The sequence below is a fragment of the Hylobates moloch genome, unplaced genomic scaffold (genome assembly GCF_009828535.3).
Source record: "Hylobates moloch isolate HMO894 unplaced genomic scaffold, HMol_V3 SCAFFOLD_5, whole genome shotgun sequence".
In the NCBI taxonomy this organism is placed as follows: domain Eukaryota; kingdom Metazoa; phylum Chordata; class Mammalia; order Primates; family Hylobatidae; genus Hylobates; species Hylobates moloch.
Window position 1 is genome coordinate 47,753,653 of NW_026652280.1, and position 20,839 is coordinate 47,774,491.

At 41.4% G+C, this 20,839-nt stretch overlaps 1 protein-coding gene across 4 annotated transcripts in view; it reads left to right on the top strand.

Moving 5' to 3' along the window:
* The window catches only part of TRAPPC8 (trafficking protein particle complex subunit 8), a 117,650-nt gene that overhangs the window by 50,058 nt on the left and 46,753 nt on the right, over positions 1-20,839 (top strand). The window lies entirely within an intron of this gene.

Consider the following 20,839-nt stretch of genomic DNA (forward strand, 5'->3'; position numbering starts at 1 on the left):
TTAAACAACCATTAAACAACCATCTCTATATTTCAGAGACTATACTAGGAGCTGAACATACACCCATAAAATCAACATGGTCTTACCTCTTAAGGAGCTTTTGATCTATTAGGGGCATATGAGGATATTTTAAAAATTTAGTTAATATGAATTTACTAAGTATGAAATGTAACTATGAACATCCTTAATTTTGTAAGTCTGCTAACCAAAGTATCCCAGTGTTTTACACAACGTACATTATTTCAAAGGTACAAAGAAGTAAAGATGTTCAGAAATTACTCTCAATTTCATGTAAAAATATTGTAATTTTTTAAAACCAACATTTCAAAATTGGGTTCCTTCCTCTATTTTTGGAACCTGTGGAAAGTTAGAAAATATGTGGACTTGCTTAATGTTCATTAAAAAACCTTTCTAATCTTAATATAAAATTAAACGTCTTTATAATAATTGATACAGTCCATGAATTAGAATTTCTCGGGCTGTAACATGGGAAAAACTTAAAAAAAAAACTATTATTACTTTTCATGGCTTTTCTTCAATAGTAAATGCAAGTGCATCTGAAACATGTTACCCCACTGTGTATATCTTTGGTTAAAAGGTTTCTGTTCAAAAAATGACAAAATGTATTAAGCAGGAGGTTTCCTTTGCTTGAAAGAAGATATATGTCCCATTAGAAATGGTCTATTGTCTCCTATTGAAAATAAGTCATCATTTTTCTACATCTTTGTCCACTTTTGTGAATGGTTTCATTTGTGAGAATGGTAATGTCATTGGAACTAGAAACAGCTGCTTGTATCTACCTTCCCAAATTATAGAGCATATTGCTTTTAGGAAATAACGTAACAAGTTAAAAATGCTACCTTTGTGGTAGGTTGAGATACATTTGCTATCTGGCTTCATAATCATCTCTTACTGTAGTATATAACCCTGTGAAGTTAATGATTCAAGGTAGCTGGGTTTGCTATTTCATGACCACTCTATACACTCTTAACCCAAGACAGCTCTTTCACAAAACAGTACAGTTTGTGGAAATATGACTATAAAGTAAGATCTACTAGATAAGCCAATACAATATATATTTAATTGAAGTGCGTCAAGAACAGTCTCTTCCTTGGAAGTTAGGGTGCATAGAACACATATAATTCTGACTGAGGCCTAGTTGTTTCTGAGAAGCACCAATTTTTTATTATTTTTAAAAAATTTTTAAGTTCCAATGTACATGTGCAGGATGTGCAGGTTTGTTACATAGGTAAACGTGTGCCATGGTGGTTTGCTGCACCCATCAACGCATCACCTAGGTATTAAGCCCAGCATTCATTAACTCTTTTTCCTAATGCTTTCCATCTCCCCCCCTACCCCTCAACAGGCCCCAGTGTGTGTTGGACTGTGTCCATGTGTTCTCATTGTTCAGCTCCCACTTACAAGTGAGAACATGCGGTATTTGGTTTTCTGTTCCTGTGTTAGTTTGCTGAAGATAATGGCTTCCAGCTTCCTCCATGTCCCTGCAAAGGACATGATCTCTTTCCTTTTTATGGCTGCATAGTATTCCATGGTGTGTATGCATGTACCACATTTTCTTTATTCAGTCTATCATCGATGGACATTTGGGTTGATTCCATGTCTCTGCTATTGCGAATAATGCTGCAGTGAACATATGTGTGCCATAAAACAGAATTCTCCTGCCTCAGCCTCCCGAGTAGCTGGGATTACAGGCATGCATCACCACGCCCGGCTAATATTGTATTTTTAGTAGAGATGAGGTTTCTCCATGTTGGTCAGGCTAGTCTTGAACTCCCAACCTCAGGTGGTCCACCTTCCTCAGCCTCCCAAAGTGCTGGGATTACAGGTGTGAGCCACCACGCCCAGCTTTGACTTTCTAATAATCACCATTCTGACTGCCATGAAATGGTGTCTCATTGTGGTTTTGATTTGCATTTCTCTAATGATCAGTGATGTTGAGCTTTCTTTTTTTCATATTTTTTTGGCTACATAAATGTCTTCTTTTGAGAAGTGTCTGTTCATGTTCTTTGCCCACTTTTTGGTTGGCTCTCTGCTTGTCTGTTGTTGGTGTGTAGGAATGCTTGTGATTTTTGCACGTTGATTTTATATCCTGAGGTTTTGCTGAAGTTGCTTATCAGCTTAAGAAGGTTTTGGGCTGTGACAATGGGGTTTTCTAGACATAGGATCGTGTCATTTGCAGACAAAGACAATCTGACTTCCTCTCTTCGTATTTGAATACCCTTTATTTCTTTCTCTTGCTTGATTGCCCTGGCCAGAACTTCCAATACTATGTTGAATAGCAGTGGTGAGAGAGGGCATCCTTGTCTTGTGCTGGTTTTCAGGGAGAATACTTCCACCCTTTGTCCATTCAGTATGATATTGGCTGTGGGTTTGTCGTAAATGGCTCTTACTATTTTTTTTTTTTTTGAGATGGAGTTTCGCTCCTGTTGCCCAGGCTGGAGTGCAATGGCGTGATCTCGGCTCACCGCAACCTCCGCCTCCCAGGTTCAAGCAATTGTCCTGCCTCAGCCTTCCAAGTAGCTGGGGTTACAGGCACTCGCCACCACACCCGGGTAATTTTTTGTATTTTTAGTAGTGACAGGGTTTCACCACATTGGCCAGGCTGGTCTTGAACTCCTGACCTCAGGTGATCCATCCGCCTTGGCCTCCCAAAGTGCTGGGATTACAGGCGTGAGTCACCACGCCCGGCCAGCTCTTACTATTTTAAGGTATGTTCCTTCGATACCCAGTTTATTGAGAGTTTTTAACATGAAGAGATGTTGAATTTTATCAAAAATGTTTTCTGCATCTATTGAGATAATCATGTGGTTTTTCTCTTTAGTTCTGTTTATGTGATAAATTACCTTTATTGATTTGCGTATGTTGAACCGGCCTTGCATCCTAGGGATGAAGCCAGCTTGATTGTGGTGGATAAGCTTTTTGATAACTAGCACCAACTTTTCATGACATTTGAATTTAAAACAGGGTTGTATTGGTAGGGATGAGTGAGAATGAGAGAAGAAGTTATAGAGTAATGCCGTTTCTCTTAGTCCTCTATTTGAGAATTCATGCTGAATCACTTATCTTGCCCCAGAAGTGTGTGTATATGTGTGTGTGTGTGTGTGTGTGTGTGTGTGTGTGTGTCACCCAGGCTGGAGTGCAGTGGTGCCATCTCGGCTCACTGCAACCTCCACCTCCCAGGTTCAAGTGATTCTCCTGCCTCGGCCTCCCGAGTAGCTGGGACTACAGGTACATGCCACCATGCCTGGCTGCTTTTTGTATTTTTAGTAGAGACGTGGTTTCACCATGTTGGCCAAGCTGGTCTCGAACTCCTGACCTCGTGATCCGCTCGCCTCAGCCTCCCAAAGTACTGAGATTATAGGCGTGAGCCATTGCGCTTGGCATCCCAGAAGTTGTTTATAGTTCAGTGACTTTTCATTAAGAATATCAGAAAGTAAAGTGCATTTTAAAAAGAAGTGGCATGAAAGTTTAGTCAGTAAAAAAAAAAAAAAATTAAAACCCTGGGGAAGAGTGTATGTGATTAAACAACCTTTCTTTCTGTTCTTACTATAAAAAGCTGACTCAAACCTTGTTACTTCATTTAAATTTCTTTTCCAAAAAAATCTTCAAAAATCCACTTGAACTCATTCGAAAATCCACTTGAACATGCAGACACATTCGACTCTTTTTCTATATCTATCGGTTAATACTGTGTTCCTTTACTAAATGCTAAAGATAGGGTTGCTTTTTTTTCCCAAGAAACATCACTTAAAAATTAATTTGGAAACAGGCCGGGAGTATTGGCTTACACCTGTAATCCCAGCACTTTGGGAGGCCAAGGTGGGCTGATCACCTGAGGTCAGGAGTTTGAGACCAGTCTGATCAACACGGAGAAACCCCGTCTCTACTAAAAATACAAAAAAATTAGCCAGACATGGTGGCGCATGCCTGTAATCCCAGCTACTCGGGAGGCTGAGGCAGGAGAATTACTTGAACCCAGGAGGTGGAGGTTGCGGTGACCCAAGATTGCACCATTGCACTCCAGCCTGGGCAACAAGAGCAAAACTCCATCTCAAAATAATAATAATAATAATAATAATAATAATTTGGAAACAATCTCAAGTTTATAGAAAAGTTGCAAGCACTGTTCAGAAATTTTTCTTTTTGCCATTTGAGTGTTAAGTGGTTTATCTCTTGCCCTATTATCCTCAAATACCTTAGGATATATTTCTTATTTTCTTATTTTTCTTTTTTTTGAGACGGAGTTTTGCTCTTGTTGCCCAGGCTGGAGTGCAATGGCGCGATCTCGGCTCACCGCAACCTCTGCCTCCCGGGTTCAAGCAATTCTCCCGCCTCAGCCTCCGGAGTAGCTGGGCTTATGGGCATGCACCACCATGCCTGGCTAATTTTTTTTGTATTTCTAGTAGAGACAGGGTTTCTCCATGTTGGTCAGGTTGGTCTCGAACTCCTGACCTCAGGTGATCTGCCCACCTTGGCCTCCCAAAGTGCTGGGATTGCAGGCGTGAGCCACCATGCCCGGACCATATTACTTATTTTCTAGAAACAAGAACTTTCCCTTACATAACCATAGCATAACCATCAAAGTAAAAAAAAAATTGGCATTGATACAGAGCTACTGTGTAATCCTCAGACCCCATTCAGATTTTGACAGTCATCCTGTGCGTGTCTTTTATCAAAGGGCATAGGATGTTTTGTCCTTTTTTAGTCAAAGGATTGTTTGACTTCATGACTTAAACACTCGTGAAGGTTACAGTCCAATTCTTTTTGTAGATTGTCCCAAGTTACATGTCTCTGCTATTTTCATGATGAGATTCAAATTCGGTATGTTCGTAGGAATATACAGAAGACATCCTGTGTTCTCATTTCATGCCGTCCAGTGGCAGACTATTTTTATTTATCACTTAATCAATAAAGTATTTCTTTTTAAAAAAAACTTACTTAATTTTGGCCGGGTGCAATGGCTCACGCCTGTAATCCCAGCACTTTGGGAGGCTGAGGCAGGCGGATCATGAAGTCAGGAGATTGAGACCATCCTGGCTAACACGGTGAAACCCCATCTCTACTAAAAATACAAAAAAAAATTAGCTGGGTGTGGTGGCGGGTGCCTATAGTCCCAGCTACTCGGGAGGCTGAGGTAGGAAAATGGCATGAACCTGGGAGGCGGAGCTTGCAGTGAGCCGAGATCGCGCCACTGCACTCCAGCCTGGGCTACACAGTGAGACTCCACCTCAAAAAAAAAACAAAACTTAATTTTTTTAAGAAATGGAGTCTCACTGTGTTGCCTAGGCTGGTCTGAAACTCCTGGCTTCAAGAGATCATCCCACCTTGGCCCCCTAAAGTGCTAGGATTGCAGCCATGAGCTACAACACCCAGCCAAGAAAATATTTCTTTAAAAAACTCCCTCAGGCCAGGCACGGTGGCTCATGCCTGTAATCCCAGCACTTTGGGAGGCCGAGGTGGGCGGATCACGAGGTCAGGAGATCGAGACCACGGTGAAACCCCGTCTCTACTAAAAAAAATACAAAAAATTAGCCGGGCGTAGTGGCGGGCGCCTGTAGTCCCAGCTACTCGGGAGGCTGAGGCAGGAGAATGGCGTGAACCTGGGAGGCGGAGCTTGCAGTGAGCCGAGATTGCGCCACTGTGCTCCAGCCTGGGCGAAAGAGTGAGACTCCATCTCAAAAAAAAAAAAATAACAAAAACTCCCTCAAAGACAATTCTGACAATACTATAAGGCACGTATGAAGGACAGTGGAAACTAGTATATTTTGAAACAAAAGTTTAGTGAAAAAAAGCCTTTTCTTGGTACCAAATCCCATTTTTTAGGATGGAGGTTGTCTGAGTTCAGAGAGTGGCAGTGATAAGTAATTTATGCCAAATAGCTGCTTATGCTTGTGATAGGGTGCAGCAATAGCCAGAAGAAAAGAATACCAAACTGTATCACTACAGAACAAACCAGTTGTGTAAAAATGTGCATACATCATAAATATATACACACACATAAATACACACACACACACATTCACTATATACTCACGTGCAGTTTTAGCACACGCCGGTATTTCCATTCGGCCCAGTGCAGTGGTATAAAGAGGGATGACCACATCAAAATTACATTTCATAAAATAACTTCTAGTTACAAGATAATAACAAAGCCTCTAACTCTATCCATGACTCCATATGCTAATGCTCTGGAAACTCCCATCTGGTTTTGTTTTTTGTTTTTGTTTTTTTGGCAGAGTTTCGCTGTTTTGCCCAGGCTGCAGTGAAGTGGCTCCATCTCGGCTCACTGCAACCTCCGCCTCCCGGGTTCACGCGATTCTCCTGCCTCAGCCTCCCGAGTAGCTGGGATTACAGGTGTCTGCCACCAAGCCCAGCTAATTTTTGTATTTTTAATAGAGATGGGGTTTCACCATGTTGGACAGGCTGGTCTTGAACTCCTGACCTCAGGCAATCCACCTGCCTCAGCCTCCCAGAGTGCTAGGATTACAGGTGTAAGTCACCATGCTCGACCTCCCAACTGGTTTTTCACAGTCATTATTATTACTGAGTTCATATACTTCTTGCCTTTGAACAAAGCAGGTGCTTGCTTGTTTCAGGACTTCTCTTGGTTTTTAAACTGCAGCTCTAAAAACTTTTAGGTTTTTAGAACTGTTACCACTTTTGGGTTTCTTCTGTCTGGTTAATTTGTCTCTATTTGAGATACCTGTTATTAAAAATCAGCCTTCAACTTTGCAGTCCTCTTTTTTGAAAACATTTGATCCTTTTGATGTAGCATCTTCTTCAGTGTTCACTTCTTTCATTAGTTGGGCAGTGATGGCCAAGTGGTTAGTACCTGGTGAGTTCAGAGCCAGATCTGGAGGAAAGCTATCTCCATGAATTGTGATTGACTGGAACTTGGACCTTTTTCTTTGGAAATTTATTTTGATGTAGAGATGTGGGAAGTCTTCTAGCTATTATAGTGGGTGCTACCCACTCTACTGTCTATCTTCTTTTTGTGGTGGCTGACATTGGATAACTGCTTTGGTGTTTTTGCTGCTTTTTTGGTTTTCTACAGGGTGTACTTTTATAGTGTGTTTGGTCAGCATCAATTTCCCATCCCTTCTTTTTTGGTCATCTTTTCTGTCAGACATAGTGCTGCTGGCACTGAGAGGTAGTCTGTACCTCTCTTTTTTTTTTTTTTTCTGAGACGGAGTCTCGCTCTGTCGCCCAGGCTGGAGTGCAGTGGCATGATATCGGCTCACTGCAACCTCCGTCTCCTGGGTTCAAGCCATTCTCCTGCCTCAGCCTCCCAAGTAGCTGAGATTACAGGCGCACGCTACGCCTGGCTAATTTTTGTATTTTTAATAGAGGTGGGGTTTCACCATGTTGGCCAGGCTGGTCTCGAACTCCTGAACTCATGATCCACCCACCTCAGCCTCCCAAAGTGCTGGGATTACAGGTGTGAGCCACTGCGCCCGGCTGTACCTCTCTTTTTTTTTTTTTTTTTTATTATACTTTAGGGTTTTAGGGTACATGTGCACAATGTGCAGGTTTGTTACATATGTATCCATGTGCCATGTTGATTTCCTGCACCCATTAACTCGTCATTTAGCATTAGGTGTATCTCCTAATGCTGTCCCTCCCCCCACCCCACAACAGTCCCCGGAGTGTGATGTTCCCCTTCCTGTGTCCATGAGTTCTCATTGTTCAATTCCCACCTATGAGTGAGAACATGCGGTGTTTGGTTTTTTGTCCTTGCGATAGTTTACTGAGAATGATGTTTTCCAGTTTCATCCATGTCCCTACAAAGGACACGAACTCATCATTTTTTATGGCTGCATAGTATTCCATGGTGTATATGTGCCACATTTTCTTAATCCAGTCTATCGTTGTTGGACATTTGGGTTGGTTCCAAGTCTTTGCTATTGTGAATAGTGCCGCAATAAACATACGTGTGCATGTGTCTTTATAGCAGCATGATTTATAGTCCTTTGGGTATATACCCAGTAATGGGATGGCTGGGTCAAATGGTATTTCTAGTTGGAGATCCCTGAGGAATTGCCACACTGACTTCCACAATGGTTGAACTAGTTTACAGTCCCACCAACAGTGTAAAAGTGTTCCTATTTCTCCACATCCTCTCCAGCACCTGTTGTTTCCTGATTTTTTAATGATGGCCATTCTAACTGGTGTGAGATGGAATCTCACTGTGGTTTTGATTTGCATTTCTCTGATGGCCAGTGATGATGAGCATTTCTTCATGTGTTTTCTGGCTGCATAAATGTCTTCTTTTGAGAAGTGTCTGTTCATGTCCTCTGCCCACTTTTTGATGGGGTTGTTTGTTTTTTTCTTGTAAACTTGTTTGAGTTCATTGTAGATTCTGGATATTAGCCCTTTGTCAGATGAGTAAGTTGCAAAAATTTTCTCCCATTCTGTAGGTTGCCTGTTCACTCTGATGATAGTTTCTTTTGCTGTGCAGAAGCTCTTTAGTTTAATGAGATCCCATTTGTCGATTTTGGCTTTTGTTGCCATTGCTTTTGGTGTTTTAGACATGAAGTCCTTGCCCACGCCTATGTCCTGAATGGTATTGCCTAGGTTTTCTTGTAGGATTTTAATGGTTTTAGGTCTAACATATAAGTCTTTAATCCATCTTGAATTAATTTTTGTATAAGGTGTAAGGAAGGGATCCAGTTGCAGCTTTCTACATATGGCTAGCCAGTTTTCCCAGCACCATTTATTAAATAGGGAATCCTTTCCCCATTTCTTGTTTTTGTCAGGTTTGTTAAAGATCAGATAGTTGTAGCTATGCGGCATCATTTCTGAGGGCTCTGTTCTGTTCCATTGATCTATGTCTCTGTTGTGGTACCAGTACCATGCTGTTTTGGTTACTGTAGCCTTGTAGTATAGTTTAAAGTCAGGTAGCGTGATGCCTCCAGCTTTGTTCTTTTGGCTTAGGATTGACTTGGCGATGCGGGCTCTTTTTTGGTTCCATATGAACTTTAAAGTAGTTTTTTCCAATTCTGTGAAGAAAGTCATTGGTAGCTTGATGGGGATGGCATTGAATCTATAAGTTACCTTGGGCAGTATGGCCATTTTCACGATATTGATTCTTCCAACCCATGAGCATGGAATGTTCTTCCATTTGTTTGTATCCTCTTTGATTTCATTGAGCAGTGGTTTGTAGTTCTCCTTGAAGAGGTCCTTCACATCCCTTGTAAGTTGGATTCCTAGGTATTTTATTCTCTTTGAAGCAATTGTGAATGGGAGTTCACTCATGATTTGGCTCTCTGTTTGTCTGTTATTGGTGTACAAGAATGCTTGTGATTTTTGTACATTAATTTTGTATCCTGAGACTTTGCTGAAGTTGCTAATCAGCTTAAGGAGATTTTGGGCTGAGACAATGGGGTTTTCTAGATATACAATCATGTCATCTGCAAACAGGGACAATTTGACTTCCTCTTTTCCTAGTTGAATACCCTTTATTTCCTTCTCCTGCCTGATTGCTCTGGCCAGAACTTCCAGCACTATGTTGAATAGGAGCGGTGAGAGAGGGCATCCCTGTCTTGTGCCAGTTTTCAGAGGGAATGCTTCCAGTTTTTGCCCATTCAGTATGATATTGGCTGTGGGTTTGTCATAGATAGCTCTTATTATTTTGAGATACGTCCCATCAATACCTAATTTATTGAGAGTTTTTAGCATGAAGGGTTGTTGAATTTTGTCAAAGGCCTTTTCTGCATCTATTGAGATAATCATGTGGTTTTTGTCTTTGGTTCTGTTTATATGCTGGATTACATTTATTGATTTGCGTATGTTGAACCAGCCTTGCATCCCAGGGATGAAGCCCACTTGATCATGGTGGATAAGCTTTTTGATGTGCTGCTGGATTCGGTTTGCCAGTATTTTATTGAGGATTTTTGCATCAATGTTCATCAAGGATATTGGTCTGAAATTCTCTTTTTTGGTTATGTCTCTGCCAGGTTTTGGTATCAGGATGATGCTGGCTTCATAAAATGTGTTAGGGAGGATTCCCTCTTTTTCTATTGATTGGAATAGTTTCAGAAGGAATGGTACCAGTTCCTCCTTGTACCTCTGGTAGAATTCAGCTGTGAATCCATCAGGTCCTGGACTCTTTTTGGTTGGTAAGCTATTGATTATTGCCACAATTTCAGAAGCTGTTATTGGTCTATTCAGAGATTCAACTTCTTCCTGGTTTAGTCTTGGGAGGGTGTATTTGTCGAGGAATTTATCCATTTCTTCTAGATTTTCTAGCTTATTTGCATAGAGGTGTTTGTAGTATTCTCTGATGGTAGATTGTATTTCTGTGGGATCGGTGGTGATATCCCCTTTTTCGTTTTTTATTGCATCTATTTGATTCTTCTCTCTTTTCTTCTTTATTAGTCTTGCTAGCGGTCCATCAATGTTGTTGATCTTTTCAAAAAACCAGCTCCTGGATTCATTAATTTTTTGAAGGGTTTTTTGTGTCTCTATTTCCTTCAGTTCTGCTCTGATTTTAGTTATTTCTAGCCTTCTGCTAGCTTTTGAATGTGTTTGCTCTTGCTTTTCTAGTTCTTTTAATTGTGATGTTAGGGTGTCAATTTTGGATCTTTCCTGCTTTCTCTTGTGGGCATTTAGTGCTATAAATTTCCCTCTACACACTGCTTTGAATGTGTCCCAGAGATTCTGGTATGTTGTATCTTTGTTCTCGTTGGTTTCAAAGAACATCTTTATTTCTGCCTTCATTTCATTATGTACCCAATAGTCATTCAGGAGCAGGTTGTTCAGTTTCCATGTAGTTGAGTGGTTTTGAGTGAGTTTCTTAATCCTGAGTTCTAGTTTGATTGCACTGTGGTCTGAGAGACAGTTTGTTATAATTTCTGTTCTTTTACATTTGCTGAGGAGAGCTTTACTTCCAACTATGTGGTCAATTTTGGAATAGGTGTGGTGTGGTGCTGAAAAAAATGTATATTCTGTTGACTTGGGGTGGAGAGTTCTGTAGATGTCTATTAGGTCCACTTTATGTAGAGCTGAGTTCAATTCCTGGATATCCTTGTTAACTTTCTGTCTCGTTGATCTGTCTAATGCTGACAGTGGAGTGTTAAAATCTCCCATTATTATTGTGTGGGAGTTTAAGTCCCTTTGTAGGTCACTGAGGACTTGCTTTATGAATCTGGGTGCTCCTGTGTTGGGTGCATATATATTTAGGATAGTTAGCTCTTCTTGTTGAATTGATCCCTTTACCATTATGTAATGGCCTTCTTTGTCTCTTTTGATCTTTGTTGGTTTAAAGTCTATTTTATCAGAGACTAGGATTGCAACCCCTGCCTTTTTTTGTTTTCCAGTTGCTTGATAGATCTTCCTCCATCCCTTTATTTTGAGTCTATGTGTGTCTCTGCACGTGAGATGGGTTTCCTGAATACAGCACACTGATGGGTCCTGACTCCTTATCCAGTTTGCCAGTCTGTGTCTTTTGATTGGAGCATTTAGCCCATTTACATTTAACGTTAATATTGTTATGTGTGAATCTGATCCTGTCATTATGATGTTAGTTGGTTATTTTGCTCGTTAGTTGCTATAGTTTCTTCCTAGCCTCGATGGTCTTTACAATTTGGCATGTTTTTGCAGTGGCTGGAACCAGTTGTTCCTTTCCATGTTTAGTGCTTCCTTCAGGAGCTCTTTTAGGGCAGGCCTGGTGGTGACAAAATCACTCAGCGTTTGCTTGTCTGTAAAGTATTTTATTTCTCCTTCACTTATGAAGCTTAGTTTGGCGGGATAGGAAATTCTGGGTTGAAAATTCTTTTCTTTAAGAATGTTGAATATCGGCCCCCACTCTCTTCTGGCTTGTAGAGTTTCTGCTGAGAGATCAGCTGTTAGTCTGATGGGCTTCCCTTTGTGGGTAACCCGACCTTTCTCTCTGGCTGCCCTTAACATTTTTTCCTTCATTTCAACTTTGGTGAATCTGACAATTATGTGTCTTGGAGTTGCCCTTCTCGAGGAGTATCTTTGTGGCGTTCTCTGTATTTCCTGAATCTGAATGCTGGCCTGCCTTGCTAGATTGGGGAAGTTCTCCTGGATAATATCTTGCAGAGTGTTTTCCAACTTGGTTCCATTCTCCCCATCATTTTCAGGTACACCAATCAGACGTAGGTTTGGTCTTTTCACATAGTCCCAAATTTCTTGGAGGCTTTGTTCATTTCTTTTTATTCTTTTTTCTCTAAACTTCCCTTCTCTCTTCATTTCATTCATTTCATCTTCCATCAGCGATACCCTTTCTTCCAGTTGATCGCATCTGTACTGAGGCTTCTGCAATCTTCGCATAGTTCTCGAAACTTGGCTTTCAGCTCCATCAGCTCCTTTAAGCCCTTCTCTCCATTGGTTATTCTAGTTATCCATCCTTCTAATTTTTTTTCAGTTTTTAACTTCTTTGCTATTGTTTTGATTTTCCTCTCTTAGCTCAGAGTAGTTTGATTGTCTGAAGCCTTCTTCTCTCAACTCATCAAAGTCATCCTCCATCCAGCTTTGTTCCGTTGCTGGTGAGGAACTGCGTTCCTTTGGAGGAGGAGAGGTGCTCTGTTTTTTAGAGTTTCCAGTTTTTCTGCTCTGTTTTTTCCCCATCTTTGTGGTTTTATCTACTTTTTGTCTTTGATGATGGTGATGTACAGATGGGTTTTTGGTGTTGATGTCCTTTCTGTTTGTTAGTTTTCCTTCTACCAGACAGGACCCTCAGCTGCAGGTCTGTTGGAGTTTACTAGAGGTCCACTCCAGACCCTGTTTGGCTGGGTGTCAGCAGCGGTGGCTGCAGAACAGCGGATTTTCGTGAGACCACAAATTCAGCTGTCTGATAGTTCCTCTGAAAGTTTTGTCTCAGAGGAGTACCCGGTTGAATGAGGTGTCAGTCTGACCCTACTGGGGGGGTGCCTCCCAGTTAGGCTGCTCAGGGGTGAGGGACCCACTTTAGGAGGCAGTCTGTCCGTTCTCAGATCTCCAGCTGCGTGCTGGGAGAACCACTACTCTCTTCAAAGCTGTCAGTCAGACAGGGACATTTAAGTCTGTGGAGGTTCTTGCTGAGTTTTTGTTTGTCTGTGCCCTGCCCCCAGAGGTGGAGCTTACAGAGGCAGGCAGGCCTCCTTGAGCTGTGGTGGGCTCCACCCAGTTCGAGCTTCCTGGCTGCTTTGTTTACCTAAGCAAGCCTGGGCAATGGCGGGCGCCCCTCCCCCAGCCTCGCTGCCGCCTTGCAGCTTGATCTCAGACTGCTGTGCTAGCAATCAGCGAGACTCCGTGGGCATAGGACCCTCCGAGCCAGGTGCGGGACACAATCTCCTAGTGTGCCGTTTTCCAGGCCCATTGGAAAAGCGCAGTATTAGGATGGGACTGACCCGATATTCCAGGTGCCGTCTGTTTCCCCTTTCTTTGACTAGGAAAGGGAACTCCCTGACCCCTTGCGCTTCCCGAGTGAGGCAATGCTTCGCCCTGCTTTGGCTCGCGCACAGTGCGCTTCACCGACTGTCCTGCACCTGCTGTTAGGCACTCCCTAGTGAGATGAAACCAGTACCTCAAGCAGAAATGCAGAAATCACCCATCTTCTGTGTCGCTGGGGCTGGGAGCTGGAGACCGGAGCTGTTCCTATTCGGCCATCTTGGCTCTGTACCTCTCTTTTAAAACAGTAATTACAGAGGCCAGGCACGGTGGCTCACGCCTGTAATCCCAGCACTTTGGGAGGCTGAGGTGGGTGGATCACGAGTTCAGGAGTTCGAGACCATCCTGGCCAACATGGTGAAACCCCATCTCTATTAAAAGTACAAAAATTAGCCAGGCGTGGTAGTGTGCGCCTGTAATCCCAGCTAATTGGGAGGCTGAGGCAGGAGAATCGCTTGAACCCAGGAGGCGGAGGTTGCAGTAGGCCGAGATTATGCCACTTCACTCCAACCTGGGCAACAGAGCGAGACTCTGTCTCGAAAAAAATAAAAATAATTACAAGTTCAGGAGGTCCATGTCTGGGTTTGCTGCATGAGTATATTGTGTAATGCTGTGATTTGGGCTTCAGAGAACTAACCCATCACCCAAATAGTGAATATATTACCCAGTAGGTTGTTTTTCAACCCTCACTTCCTTCCCTTCCTCTCTCTCCCCTTTTGGTGTGCCCAGTGTTTATTATTTCCTCTTTATGTCCATGCATGCCCATTGTTCAGCTTCCACTTATAAGTGAGAGCATTGCCTATTTGATTCTCTATTTCTGATTTATTTCACTTATGATAATGGCCTCTGGCTCCATCCATGTTGCTGCAATGATATGATACCATTCTTTTTTATGGCCACGTTGTATTCCATGCTGTATATGTACCACATTTTCTTTATACAGTCCACCATTGATGGGCACCATAGGTTGATTCCATGTTTGTACTACTGTGAATAGTGCTGTGATGAACATAAGAATACAGGTGTCTTTTTGGTAGAACAATTTACTTTTCTTTGGGTACATACCTAGTAATGGGATTACTGGGTTGAATGGTAGTTCTCTTTTATCTGTTGGAGAAACCTCCAAATTGCTTTCCACACTGGCTGAACTAACTTACATTCCCACCAACAGTGTATAACTGTTCTCTTTTCTCCATAGCCTTTTAAAATAGCCATTCTAAACTGGTATGAGATGGTATCTCATTGTTTCGATTTACATTTCTCTAATGATTAGTGATGTTCAGTATTTTTTCATATTTTTCATGGCTGCTTGTGTATCTTTTGAGAAGTGTCTGTTTATGTCCTTTGCCCACTTTTTAATGGGATTATTTGATTTTTTTCTTGATTTAAGTTACTTTTAGATTCTGGATGTTAGTCCTTTGTCGGATGTGTAGTTTGCAGGTATTTTCTCACATTTTGGAGGTTATTTATTCTGCCAGTAGTTTCTTTTGCTGTGTAGAAGCTTTTTAGTTTAATTAGGTACCAGTCATCAATTTTTGTTTTTGTTGCCATTGCTTTTGAGGACCTACTCATAAATTTTTTGCCAAGGCTGATATCCAGAAGGGTATTTCCTGGGTTTTCTTCTAGGATTTTTTTATACTTTGAGGTCTTTAAGTCTTTAATCCATCTCCAGTTAATTTTTTGTATATGGTGATAGGTAGGGGTCTAGTTTCATTCTTCTGAATATGGTTAGCCTGGTTATCCCAGCACTGTTTATTGAATAGGGAGTCCTTCTCCCCATTGCTTAGTTTTGTAGACTTTGTTAAAGATCTGTTGGTTGCAGGTGTGCTTTTTTATTTCTGAGTTCTGTATTCTATTCCATTGTTCACATGTCTGTTTTTTGTACCAGTACCATGCTGTTTTGGTTACTGTAGCCTTGTAGTGTAGTTTGAAGTTGGGGAATATGATGCCTCGGGCTTTGTTTTTGCTTAGGACTTTGTTGGCTACTCAGGCTCTTTTTTGGTTCCATATGAATTTTAGAATAGTTTTTTCTAATTCTGTGGAAAATGACATTATTTATTTGATAGATAGTTTGTTGAATCTGTAGATTGCTTTGGGCAATATAGTTATTTTAACTATATTGATTTCTCCTTATCTGTGAGCGTGGGGTTTTTTTTGTTCGTTTGTTTGTGTCTATACTTTCTTTTATCAGTGTTTTGTAGTTCTCTTTTACCTCCTTGGTTAAATGTATTCCAGGTATTTTATTTTGTGTGTGTGTGGCAGTTGTAAATGGGATTGGGTTCTTACTTGGTTCTCATCTTGAGTTTTATTACTGTATAGAAACACAAGTGATTTTTGTGCATTAAATTTGTATCATGAAACTACTGAAGTCATTTATCCTAACGACTACTGTCTTTAGGAGGAATCTTTAGGTTTTTCTAGGTATAGGATCTTGTCATCATTGCACAAAGATCATTTCACTTCCTCTTTTCCTATTTGGATGTTTTTTCTTCTTTCTCTTGCCTGATTGCTCTGGCTAGGGTTTCTAGTATTATGTTGAATAGAAGTGGTGTGAGTGCAGAGTGTACATCCTTGTCTTGTTCCACTTAGAGTGAATGCTTTCAACTTTTCCCCATTCAATATGATGTTGGCTGTGAATTTGTCATATACGGGTCTTATTATTTTTAGGTATGTTTCTTACAATGCTTAGTTTGTTAAGGGTTTTTATCATGAAGGGATTTTGGACTTTATTGAATGCTTTTTCTGTATCTATTGAGATGATCTTATGGTTTTTAATTCTCTTTATGTGGTGAGTAACATTTATTGATTTGCAAATATTGAACCATCTTTGTATTTCTGGAATAAAACCCACTGGATTGCGATTAATTTGACTTTTTGATGTCCAGCTGGATTTGGTTTGCTAGTATTTTATTGATTTTTGCATCTGTGTTCATCATGGGTATTGACTTGTTTTCTTTTTGTGTGTATGTCATTGCCAGATTTTGATATCAGGATGATATTAGTTAAGGAGGAATCTTTCTTCCTTTATATATATATATATAATATATATAATATATATAAAATTTTTTTTTTGAATAGTTTCAGTAAAGTTGGTACCAGCTTTTCAGTAAAGTTGGTAGCAGCTTTTCTTCGTGCACATGGTAGAATTTGGCTTTGAATCCAGCTGATCTTGGGCTTCATTTGGTTGTTGATTTTTTTTTTTTTAAATTACTGATGGAATTTTGTAACTAAATGACCTATTCAAGATTTGAGTTTCTTCCTGGTTCAGTCTTGGGAGATTGTACGATTCTGGGAATTGACCCATTTTCTCTAGGTTTTCTAGTTTGTGTGTGTAGGGGTTCATAGTAGTCTCTGAGGATCTTTTGTATTTCTGTGGTATCAGTTGTGATGTCACCTTTGTCATATCTGTGCTTATTAAAATCATCTCTTCTTTTTCTTGCTTAATCTTGCCTAGTAGTCTCATCGATTTTGTTTGTGTTTTCAAATAACTTTTTATTTTGTTGATTCTTTGTATGATTTCTTTGGTCTCAATTTCATTTAAAGAATAAAGATCTGCTCTGATCTTTATTTCTTTTCTTTTGCCAGCTTGGGCTTGGTTTGTTCTTGTTTCTGTTTCCTTTAGGTGTGACATTATTAATTTGAGATCTGTCTTTGATACAAGCATTTAGTGCTGTAAACTTTCCTCTTAACACTGCTTTTGCTGTATCCGAGAGGTATTGATATGTTGTGTCTCTGTTTTCATTTGTTTCAAAATTTTTTTAAATTTCCGCCTTAATTTCATTGTTTACCCTAAAGTCATTCAATACCAAGTTGTTTAGTTTCTGTGTACTCGTATGGTTTTGAGAGTTCCTCCTGGTATTGATTTCTAATTTTATTCCACTATGGTCTGAGAAGATCCTTGATATGATTTTGACTTTTTTAAATTTTTTGAGACTTGCTTTGTGACCCAGTATATGGTCAACTTCAGAGAATGTTCCATGCACAGATAAGAAAAATGTATATCCAATGGTTGTCAGTTGGAATGTTCCATAGATGTCTATTAGGTCCATTTGGTCAAGAGTCCAATTTAATTCCAGAGTTTCTTTGTTAGTTTTCTTCCTTGATGATCTGTCTAGTGTTGTCAGTGGGGTGTTGAAGTCCCCCAGTATTACTGTATGGCTATTTGTCTTTTCTTCGGTCTAGTAGTATTTGTTTTATAAATTTGGATGCTCTGATATTGAGTGTGTATTTGTTTAGGCTAGTTAAATCTTCTTGTTGAATTGAACTCTTTATCATTATATAATTCCCTTCTTTGTCTTTTTTTTTTCTGTCGTTGGTTTAAAGTCCATTTTATTTGATAACAAGAATAACAACCCCTGCTCTTTCTTGTTTTCCATTTGCGTGGTTGATCTTTCCCCACCCCTTTACTTTGAGTCTATGGGTCTCATTACACAGAAGATAGGTCTCTTGTAGATAGCATATGCTTGGATCTTGTCTTTTGAGTGGAACAATTAAGCTATTTTTGTTCCAAGTTAATATTGATAAGTGAGGTTTTGTACTTGTCATAATGTTGTTAGTTGCTTTGTAGTCCCAGTTGTATAACTGCCTTATAGGATCTTTGAACTTTGTACTTAACATGTACCTTTATGGTAGCAGGTATCAGCCTTTTGTTTCCATGTTTAGAACTCCTTTGAGCATTTCTTGTAGAGCTGGTCGGGTGGTGACAAATTTCTTTAGCATTTTTTGTCTGGGAAAGACTATTTTTTCCTTCAATTATGAAGCTTAGTTTGGCAGGCTGTAAAATTCTTGGCTAGCAGTTTTTTTGTTTTTGTTTTTGTCATTAAAAAGGGTAAAAACAGGCCCCAAATCTCTTTTTGTTTGTAAGGTTTCTTCTGAGAAGTCTGTTGTTAGTCTGATAATATTTACTTTGTAGATTATTTGATCCTTTTTGGGGTGGGGTGCACCAGTTACTCATCCTGAGCACGCAGAAGCTTTCTTATCACACCCCTATCAGAGGGCTCACAACCATCAGTTCATGTAGACTTTGTCCATTAGACTCTGGCCAGAGTACACTTCCACCAAAATGGGCAGCTGCCACCAAAATGGGCTCAGGGCGGAACTTCTCCCTCTAGTACAGAGTAAACAACTTTGCAGCTTGTCCACCTTCTGTTGCCCAGATGCTTCTCTGTAGGGAGGGGGAATTGGGCCTTGCCCTTCCTGCAAGCCCAGTTGGCATGAGATCACTTTTTTTTTTTTTTTTGAGACAGAGTTTTGCACTTGTTACCCAGGCTGGAGTGCAATGGTGCGATCTCAGCTCACTGCAACCTCCGCCTCCTGGATTCAAGCGATTCTCCTGCCTCAGCCTCCCGAGTAGCTGGGATTATAGGCATGCGCCACCACGCCTGGCTAATTTTGTGTTTTTAGTAGAGACGGGGTTTCACCATGTTGGTCAGGCTGGTTTCGAACTCCCAACCTCAGGTGATCCACCCACCTCGGCCTCCCAAAGTGCCTGGGATTATAGGCGTGAGCCACCGCACCTGGCCATGGGCTCACATTTTTTTTTTTTTTTTTTGAGACGGAGTCTCGCTGGCACCCAGGCTGGAGTGCAGTGGCACGATCTTGGCTCACTGCAGGCTCCAGCCCCTGGGGTTCACGCCATTCTCCTGCCTCAGCCTCCCGAGTAGCTGGGAGTGCAGGCGCCCGCCACCTCGCCTGGCTAATTTTTTGTATTTTTAGTAGAGACAGGGTTTCACCGTGTTAGCCAGGATGGGCTCGAGCTCCTGACCTTGTTATCTGCCTGCCTTGGCCTCCCAAAGTGCTGGGATTACAGGTGTGAGCCACTGCACCCGGCCAGGCTCACTTTTAGCTGGGATGGAGCCACCACAAAAAGCATGAAAAGTGCTTTCCCCAAGAACACATCTGCCAGCTCCCAGCAGGGAGAACCTCTCCTGTGTCCGCAACAGCAGATGAGGTGGGCGGGAAATGAGCCCCTCTTCATGTTCATTTCCAGTCGCTGGGGCTGCCCACTTCAGCGATTCTTACTTGCTTGCATTACTTTTGTCTCAAGGTGGGGCTTTGGCAGGCTGCAGTCCCCCCTTCCCGTAGGGGCAGCCTAAATTAAGGGTTACATCTCCATGGGTCTCACACCTTCTCTGGGGACCCACTGGTCTCCTAAACTTGCTAATGTCACAGCAGTTGTGAATATGTTAGGGATCTGGTGGTGCAGCGGTGACTCAAGAGCAGAGATTTCCTGGGCAGGGCAGGGGTATCTACTGTCTCAGTTCAGGCCTGAAAGGAGGGCAGGCATGCCTGTATGAGCTGGCCACCCACATCGTTGTCCCTGGGACGTTCTCAAACTGCCACTGTTAGTGTTGTCCTGGATCATGAGGGCAGAGGGACTCCCCATCAGTTGGATGGTGAACAGATGGTCAGAGGGGTGAGGGCAGCAGAGGAGTACTCCCACTTACCATTTCCATGGGGTTTTGTGTTCCTCAGCACTCAATCCCTGCCAAACTCTTGTTGTTTTTCTTTCCTGCACTCTAGTTTCTTTCCATGGGTTCTTCATCAGATCCTGGCTGTCTTTTCTCAGTTTTCTGTTTGGATCATTAGTTACTTTGATCTTTCTGAGGAGAACTGGCATCTGAGGTCCCTCGTAAGTGATTTTTTTTTTTTTTTTTTTTTTTGAGATGGAGTCTCACACTGTCACCCAGGCTGGAGTGCAGTGGCACAATCTTGGCTCACTGCAAGGTCCGCCTCCTAGGTTTACGCCATTCTCCTGCCTCAGCCTCCTGAGTAGCTGGGACTTCAGGCGCCCACCACCATGCCCGGCTAATTTTTTGTATTTTTAGTAGAGACGGGGTTTCACCATGTTAGCCAGGATGGTCTCCATCTCCTGACCTCATGATCTGCCCGCCTCAGCCTTCCAAAGTGCTGGGATTACAGGCGTGAGCCACCCCTCCCGGCTGTAAGCGATCTTGAAGAAAATACTCTCCTTTTAAAAAAATTGATACATAATAGACATACATAATTTGGGGTATATGTGATAATTTCATACATTCATATAATTTATAAAGATCAAATCGGTGAACTTGGGATATCCATCACCTTAGAACCATTCAAATTCTCTATTTTGAAATGTAGAGTAGATTGTTGTAAACTATAGTCACCCTGCTGATCTGTCTAACACTAGGTCTTAATTCTTCTATCAAACCATGTATTTGTACCCATTAATCAACTTCGTTCTCCATCACCCACTCTCCCTGGCCTTTGGTAACCACCAGTCCACTGTCTATTTTCGTGAAATCCACTTTTTTAGCTCCCAATATGAGTGAGAACATACGAGATCTGTCTTTCTGTGTACCTCTTTTGATTTTTTACATTGATGATGTTTATTGCCACAAATGTTGCATTCTTATTGCAATACTCATAAGATTTTGGCATTCCTTGC